This window comes from Notothenia coriiceps, unplaced genomic scaffold (genome assembly GCF_000735185.1).
Source record: "Notothenia coriiceps isolate Sejong01 unplaced genomic scaffold, NC01 NC01_scaffold00032678, whole genome shotgun sequence".
Taxonomy (NCBI): domain Eukaryota; kingdom Metazoa; phylum Chordata; class Actinopteri; order Perciformes; family Nototheniidae; genus Notothenia; species Notothenia coriiceps.
The window spans coordinates 129,320-138,633 of record NW_011365379.1 but is presented as its reverse complement, the minus strand read 5'-3'; positions in this window follow the sequence as shown (position 1 = coordinate 138,633).

Sequence of the window (9,314 nt, the reverse complement as noted above, 5' to 3'; positions counted from 1 at the left end):
TTAGTAAACTTATACCAACTTTTACGAAATGTGGAAATAAACTTCCCAAAGAACGCGGAGACTGGTTCTGAAAATTAAAGGTACACTTACACATTATTACAGAAACCCAACCTTATTACTTACCGAATAGTTGGCGTCCAGCACGTCATCGTTCGACGTTAGTTTAAGGAGGTGTCTTAACGTAATACAAACGTGCAACCAGGCGGCAATTAGAGTACAAGGTGTCTCTGTCTTCGACCTCCTCTTGTATGGACCTTGTTAAATGATTCCTGTTCGTCCTAAATGTGTGTAGACCTGTTGGGTAGTAGGTGGGCAGGAAAAGGGGTCGGGAGGAGGCGAACCAGTAGGAGCTGAGCTTGATCACTACTAACATCATCTACACTCTTTTTTCAACGGTAAAGGGAAGAAAAAAAAACCCTCCTGTCTCGCCCGATTTTTGTTTCGTACCCAAGGTCAAATAAACTGGAAAGTAAAATCCGAGGGGAATCCTCCAGTTTCTGAAGGATTTAACCCTGCATAATTTGAGACACACACCGGTTTGGAGACGTATTCATTGTTTTTACAGTGTAGGGTGATTGATACATTTTATTTCGAACAAGTAAAATAAATAATTACAAAACAAATGTTGCAGTGCATAGTCATGTAAGAGAAATCAAAACAAAAAATGACATTTACAACAACAACAACAACAACAGCATTAGCAACATAAACAGTCCCACATCTAGTGTTCGAAAAGGAGTGAAAAGAAGTATAATTTATTTAATCTCACCCCCTTGTCCCTAAATGATGTATTTATAATCTATAATCTGCAATAATAATAATAATTATTATTGTTATTATTATTATTATTATTATTATTAATCTGCTTTACCTGTTGATTTGCATATATATATATATATATATATATGTACATACACATGCACATATGCACATATACACACATACATACTCACATCCCTGTACCTCGAGAAAATAATTTCTCTGTATTTCCTCTTGAATTGGTTTCAATGTTTAACAAATGTACAAAGGTTTGACAAAGAAGACAATCATTTCTTCTGGTTTGTGAGGCTGCTCGTTTCTATTTAGTATGTTTTTATTACATTTTTGTTTCCACATAGATTCACAATGAAACAATCAGCCATAAATATCTCTGATGTTTCCAACCTCTTTCAACCCAATTTGTAATTTCCTTGATTAAAGTTGCATTCAATCCCAACAAGTTCACAGGGACAAAATGATGTTTTTGGCACCCGCCGTGTCTCTTTTCTCTCAGGTCTTTGGACTGCTGCGAAACACAAAAAATAGAATAGAAAGCAATCTGTGGATATTTTTTTATCAGAATACAGCATGAGCCAATTCCACAATCGTAGACCTCCCTTTTCCTTTTTTTTTAAGTAAAAGCACATTATTTATTTCCATCCGTTATTGAATTCAGCGGGGTTTGTGCCGCTCTGGGCTTTGTGTTCAGTAATTGAATCTGATGCTCTGGTCCAAATGGAAACTCTTTATTCTCAGAAACAACACCCGAGCTGTTGGCTTATTGAAATAAGAAAGCAGAGACATCGCGACTACAGAAGCCTAACTAATCATTGCACAGTTTATATCTCATCAAAGCAGCATGAACATGTACCGTCTTTCAAGTTGCTCTCCTCGTAACTCTGTAAGATGTGCCAGCATTGATGTGAATATATAAACCGGCACTAAATCGCTCAGCTCACATTTCAGTTACTACCTGAGGTGGAGCTAATGCCATGAATATAAACATCTGGACATGTGCTATCTGTCAGAATCTGCAGTGAGTGAGCTCAAGATTGAATCAGAATCTCTACAGGGTTTGAAATATGACAAAATATCAACGTGTGTTTTGAGCCTTGAATTAATTCTGCTTTTCACAGGCACTTTACTCGCAACACTCCACCGTAGCTCAGCTTTAAAGACCTCTCAAAGCCACCTCTTGGTTTCTTGGCATTATAAACTCTCCTCCATTCACGAGTCGTCGTTCTTCCCCTACATAAGCAGTCCACTCACTCCCTAAGGTTCAAGTAAACCGTATAATAATCACTCTGAATACCAGATATGGCGTTTTAACATTTGAAATTATTCCATAATTTCTGAGTAATGCATGACTAATAGCTTTCTTGCTCTTTCCGTCTCCTAGCCCATCTCGTGCCCTCCTTCCTCCCTCACTTGGCTCTTATTTCTAATAGCCTGCTTTCACTGCTTCTTTCCTGCAGTTTGTTAAAAGATGTGGCGGAAAAACATCGAGAAAGCAAGGAATGAAAAGCTGCCACTTTGCCAAAGGAAGTTTTAATTGGGACTCAGGGGAAAAGAAGCTCTCCGTTTTTTGCAAATTCTCTCTGCTCTTTATGGAAGAGATGAGCAGCAATCCGATGGCCAATTGGGGAATGGAATGCTGTTTATGTTAAAAAATTAGGAAAAGTATTCCACTGCGCACGTTCAATGACGCCGGCTTGTATTTGTATTTATAAAACAGCAGGGCTTTTCTTTTCTCTCCCTAAGTGATGTGGCGCTTTTGAAATCAGCCATGGTGTTCCTCTGCCACTCAAGATGTTATCGCGCACTCTAAGATGTCTCCGAGGACTTGGACGGGGCTAACTGTGAAATAATACGTTGTGCATGTATATAGAAATTAAAGGAGGCATGAATAAACCATGGCTGGGTTTCCATATAACGTCTGAACAAAAGATAATTTCTCACTTTTCTCCCCTCACTTCTAAAGATTTCGTCTCACTCCCTCGCCCTCCATCTCGTTCTTTCCCCCTCCCTACGACTCTTTCTCCAAGTTCATTCGTACAAGCGCTGGCCCATATTGAGTTTCTGTCCAGACAAACTTCCAGCAACGCACGTCCCAAACTCTAAAGAAATGTCCATCAAAAGTCGAGCTAACGGCAGGAGCTGCTAACAACATCAATGGCGGCACGAGTGACCTCTTGACGAAGTGACATCACCAAGAGTAATTGCCTGTCATGTGCCGCACTATTTCACATTTCACATAAAAGCCCCCTCTGTTTTTTCATTTAAAGTTAAGCCGGGTTGGGCAAGGTCGCTGCACTCGTCCTGTAAAGAGAGGGATAATTAACACCTTCTCTCCGGACGGCCAAAGGATGGAGTGACAGCGAGAATAACTGGAGGATAAGGAGAGAGGCTTCTGGATTTGAATACAGCTCGTGAGATGTGTTAGTGTTGCTGGAGTGTTTACACGGGGGTGCGTGGGCTCGGCGTGACTCTTTATCCTGCTTGTCAATTTATCTAACTCTCATCTTCCTCATCTTTCCCTCAAGTCCTGCTCACAGGGAAAACCAAAACCAGTAGGTGTCTTGTCCAATTTGTTCACCGTCTTGAACTCTTTGCCTAACTTAAAAAGATCATCTTTAAAAGAGTATTTCTAAGTTGGCTTCTTTGGGGCCAATGCTTCTTTTGATCTGCCTCAGAGTCCTGTACGGGTCTGATTTTCAATACCCGCTCCCACCCCGCACCCACGACGTGCAATACCGAACCCGCCCTGCTACTCGCACATATTGCCAATTAGTTCCGCAACCCGACCCGTGTAGCGGAATTTTATAGTATTATTTGTAAATCTATTCGTTGATCTCAACTTTAGAAATATAACTACCATGGTATAGGTCTGGGATTCGTTACCTAATATTTGTTATTTTGTAGCAATATGAAGTGTGCGCTTGTAATTAACTTACGCGGACTTCCATGACCGGCGATCCGATGTATTACTTGCTGACTTACGGTTGGTTTTGGTCGTGTGTGGACTTACAGACATTAGCTTAATTTGTTATATTGTAGCTGTTGTATAGGATGGGTGAGTCTTGTCGCTATAGGGGGTTTAGCGTTGTCTATGATCTGGACGCCTCGTAGCTAGTTTTGCAGTATGGTTTAGGTTGGTATTAATTTTATTGTGGTAACGTCTTCCCCAAAACTTAGACTACACCAACCACAAATCGACAGCTTCGGCTAGACTTATCTGGCATTTCGAGGTACTCTCTCGGTTCTTTTTATTTTGGAGTCTAAATTACACGGGTATTTAGTCGTTTGTGATGTTTAGGTTTGTTGTATGTACACGAGATTCTCATTTGTTGGTGTTCTTGTGTTGATCGTAGATCGAACAAATATGTTATATGAAGAATCTATGTTACTCGTTATATCAAGTCAGCCTGTACGCCATGAGTTTGGCTCTTGGCCATGATTTGGTCAGTCATCGGTTTTTGTATTTGGCCGTGTATCGCTAACCTTTGTCCATATGGCTCTGATATGTGAGGTGGTTTATATTGGTGGTGTGTCTGTGTCCGACGACGATAGCGCAGTTTGGGTGGACTTTAATGTGTGCGTTTGGAAGAGATCTATTGTATGAGCGACCAACCTGTTTGGGGATGATTATTGGGGGGGGCTGGTGGTCGATAGGGTCAGAACCTGCATGGTGAGACTAACCGGGTGACACTTACGGTGTACAGTAGAGAGGATTGTGGCGAGAATAATGAACGGCTCGGAGGGCCCCGTCTGCGTTGTAGACGTTCTTTTTGTCGCAGAGTTCCGAAGAATTGTATAAATTGGTGGATAATTTACTCGTATGGGTGAATTGCCCTTCTTTGAGTCGATTGTCTACTATAATTGGTAAAAATGGCATGTTGCCGTTTGACTTCAAGGTTGTGGTTCTGGAGATTTAGGTCCCTACCCGTTTACCGCCGGCGTACGTCGGGGGTGGAGGAGACAAAACGTCGGGAGTCTAATTAAATATTGTTGCATTAATTATTATTTTTTTTTTTTTAAAAAAAAAAAAAAAAATGAACATCATGGACTAAGATTGACAGGATCAATGCAGCCCGTCGCATGTAACTAAAAAAAAGCCGTCGGTTTACGGGCGCTTATTAGACACCTGCCCAAACAAGGGGCCACCTTTGAGAGTGTGTTGGGTGGTCTTGGACAACAATACGGACGACTACTGCTATATCGACGAACTTATTAACTGGAAATGCGATCTTTTTCACACTATAGTAGACTTACCGCTTGTAATTATAAGATTTTTGGTCTGAACAAAATTAACTAATCTACCTGGAGACGGACACAATAGATACTTAATGATATGCGGAAAAGTAAGTATTAAAAGTCGCCCTCCCTTCCCCTCGCCGCGACTCTTGTCGTCTCACGCCAACTGTCCACAGACAAACTGTACACCTTATGCCCTACGTCTCTGTCCGATGTCTCACAGAATCCAAGTTCAATCTGTTGGATTACACACAATCACAGTACTGAAGAAAATACAGTAGAATTACCAATTAGAGTTATGGTGTTTAAAAGGCACGAAGGTTACCAAACTTTACAAAAATAAGGTTGACAATTTATTGACAAGTTATGTTTGTAGGGTGAGATTTTTAATTTAATTTACAGACACTTGACTATAAACACATCACTCGAATAATCTCCTACAAGGGACTTTCTAACATTTTACAGTTTACTTCTAAGTCTGTAATCTATTAAACAATTATTACTGTATGTTTGTAGCCTTAACACACACACACAAGGGTTCACTTAGCGCCGGGGGACCACCGGTCATGTATGTAACACACCGGGGTGACCACCGGTCATGTATGTAACACACCGGGGGTGGTGCTAGGTTCAACGGGTAGGGACTAGGATTCAAGTTGAAAATCGCTTTGCCCGGATTGCCCACGATTGCCGATGAATCGTGTCTTGACCGTTTTCACCTAGAAACAGATGCAGTACAATAGACGTGTAGTGTACTTTCGACTCTGAGGTTTGCTAAGTAAACCTATATTCAGACGTAGTGACATGCTGGTTTTCGTGACTTTGATCGTCGGTCCTTCTTCGTTCTTTTGTTGAAGTGAAGTGCATCGGTACTACTTATTGTACAGGAATGGAAACGACAAAAAACACTAGTTTTTCAAACACAAGTTCCAGTATTTAAGTCAAAATTAGGTTACCGGAGGACCACATTGAAATTTTATAATGACTATAGGTAGTAAGTTAATATTTAATTAAATTGCGTTATTTGCCTAATTTACCAATCGGGCTGACCTTCAAGGCCAATCCTCCCACGCGTCCGTCGCAGAGCAAGATTGACTTATGACCCAGTACAAATGTACCTACAAATACTTGACGGGGATTAATATTTAATATGGCGATGGGCGGGGGAAGGTGATCTCTAAGTGTGACAGGTTTGTGTGAGTGTGGACGAACCATACTGTAACTTTTTCAGTGTATTTTATTATTTATGTTTTATTTAATGTGTTTTTACTGACAAATTAGAAGTGTAGAACATTAGTACAGATATTACAACTCGTGGTTTAATAACTTTTTCATAACTATTCTCTTAGCTTTAGGATTGCTATGGGTGGGGATGAACACTATTTGTAGACTACGTACCAATCCGCGACGGAAAGAGACCAAATTCCGTCTAGTCATCAGGACGTTAGCCCAGCCCATTGGGTAGCCATGGCGTTTTTCTCACTAAGCGGCCACATAAAAGTTTGACGTAAAAGGCCCAAGCCAAGACTCCATTGTGTTTCTACTATAGCGCCACGCCCAGCGCCCAACACGTATTTTTATATAATTTTTTTTATTAAAACAAAATTACAAATTTAGGGAGTACTGGAGGGGGGGCGCCCTGCGGTAGTTAGTATTGGAGACGTCGCCCGGTAGTTAGACGACGACCGGCGCGGTGTAAAGCTTTTACCGAACTCCACTCGAGAGATTCGCCTCTTATGTCCTAAAACGTTATTGTGAGAGGAGTTTGTCTCGCTTTTAAGGTTGCAGCTCCGAAAACCAACTGTGGCGATTCTACCTCTTTTCTTGGTTGTAGAGTCGTCGAAAAACTCTGTTTATTACGTTGACGCACACAATTTATTAACGTACAAAAGTCGACGAGTATTATACGCAACCGCGCCTAGAAACACGGCNTTTTCACAACATGAATGTAAAGAGCAACTTCCAGGTTAAAGACACCTGTGAATAAATGTGTAGGAAAATGATGAATACACTAGATTTTCTAAAAAATATACAGATATATTTTTTAGAAAATCTAGTGTATTCATCATTTTCCTACACATTTATTCACAGGTGTCTTTAACCTGGAAGTTGCTCTTTACATTCATGTTGTGAAAAGGAGGTGTGCAGTTAGAGCTCCATTTTTCTGCAGAGTTTAGCCTCTGCAGTCATTTCAAAAATGATCAGGGCCACGGCCTTCACACTTTTCTTGTGTAAATTCCTATTTATTTTATTATTTTTGTATGACTTCAAAAGCTAGTTTTTCTTTAATTTAATAAATGGGCCAAGGTGGAGGTGCTGTCAATATGACGCTAAGTAATCTAATGACAACAGCATGGGTGTTTGCTACAAGGCTACTCTAAGAACACAGTTGCTCTGTAGGCACACCAGGGTCTACAAGCGCCAGATTTATTCATCTTTTACCTGCTCCCATCTGGAGCTCCGATCCTTTGAGACGTTCAAACATCCGGGCAGGTTTCCAGACTGGGACAAAAAATATTATTCAAAAAAACTTACATTCCATATGGTTGCATTCATGAAGAAGCTGTCTTTTCCGTCCCTGTCACTGATTAATGCCCGAGGCTGAGGAGGTAACGTTTTTACTATATATACACCGCTAGTTATCTTGTGTATTTCCCAAAGGGATCAATACACTTTATCTTTACATATAACAATACATAATCCATTATTTGTTATTATTTATTTTTCTAAATGTATTATTCTTCTGAATAGGAATCTTAAAGGTCCCCTATTATAATGTTTTTCATCAACATATAATAGGTCTCAGATATATACAAAACATGTTTCTGAAGTGTTTGGCTCGAAATACCAAACAGATCATGCATTGTAACATCCCATAAACCCCTCTGTTTCAGCCCTGTTTCAAAAGTGCTGATTCTCTGTCTGTTACTTGAAAATAAGGAGCCCCTCCCCACGCCCCTCTGAGAGATATTTGGTTAAAAAGAACACAATGGTGCTCTAGGAGTGGATTCAGGTGATAAGGTGTGTGGGGGGGGTGGGTTATTGGGTAATCTTTTTACCTGAAACTTTCTGAATCTCTTTAGACAAAGGGGACACATGTTTATGTATAAAAGACGTGAACAAGTGGATTTTGCATAATAGGTGACCTTTAAGCTGTCAGACAAATGTAAAATGTTACAATTAATTAAATGTTACAATTAAAGATGTATATTGTACCATATCAAATACTTATCTATGTCATAATTATCCCAACATAATTATCGGTCTTGCATTTCTATTTCAAAAACCATTGCATAGTATCAAAATGTAGTGTGAAGACAAAACGCAGGATCAGATACTACTGAAAACCCCATACATTATCAACATGGTGAACATTATCAAAAGATAATTTTAAGTCACACATTCGCACAAGTGTAATTGTACCAACCTTGGTATTAGTGGACCACATTTCATTTATTGTTTTATTCATGTTGGTTGTTCTGACTAGGTTGAGCTAACACGTTTGATGTCCTATCATATTTTCCCACCAGTTATAGTTACTAGTTGTCAGAACTTAATAAAGCTAGTAGAGTGGAATAATGCATGATGCCTGTGGCGCCGTATATGATGTACAGTATGTATGACTGTGATGCACTGTTTATGCAAATCAGGCGGCTTGGAAGTGTCGTGAAGAGCCAGAGTGATATCCTCATTTGACTGTGTGGATGATTTATAAACATTAGAGGGAATTACTTAACTTACATTAGTACTTTACATCATTTCATGTAAGGCAGCGGTAAAATTAGATCAACATATTAAAAAAAAACGCTACTAAATTCTGAGACGAGAAATTTATGGAGATGTAAATTATACACAAGCACTTGTGTTAAACATAGCACAAAGTGTATACGACATGTAAGGTGCAGTATAAGCATTGTTTCTATGGCAACCAAATGGAAACTATTAATATGAAAACATTGGAAACATGTAAAACAACAGTTGGCCATTATAGCAATGTTACCAGTATGGATGATAGTCATTATATATTTTGTGCATATAAAATAGATGTATTAACTTAAGAAACTCAGTGCTAGCATCAGCAGCACAAAATGAGCATAGAGAGTGCTTAAATCAGCTGCATTAGCAAGTGGGTTTACTGCACAAACACTACTGAATACACAACAAATCAAACAGCAACAGAGCACACGCAGAATGCAACACTATGACCCCAATCTGTAGATGTTTATTCAATCCACTAGTAAAAATATATACCATAATGTTGACAAAACAAATGGAAGCAGTCATTTGCAAATGTTGGCCCT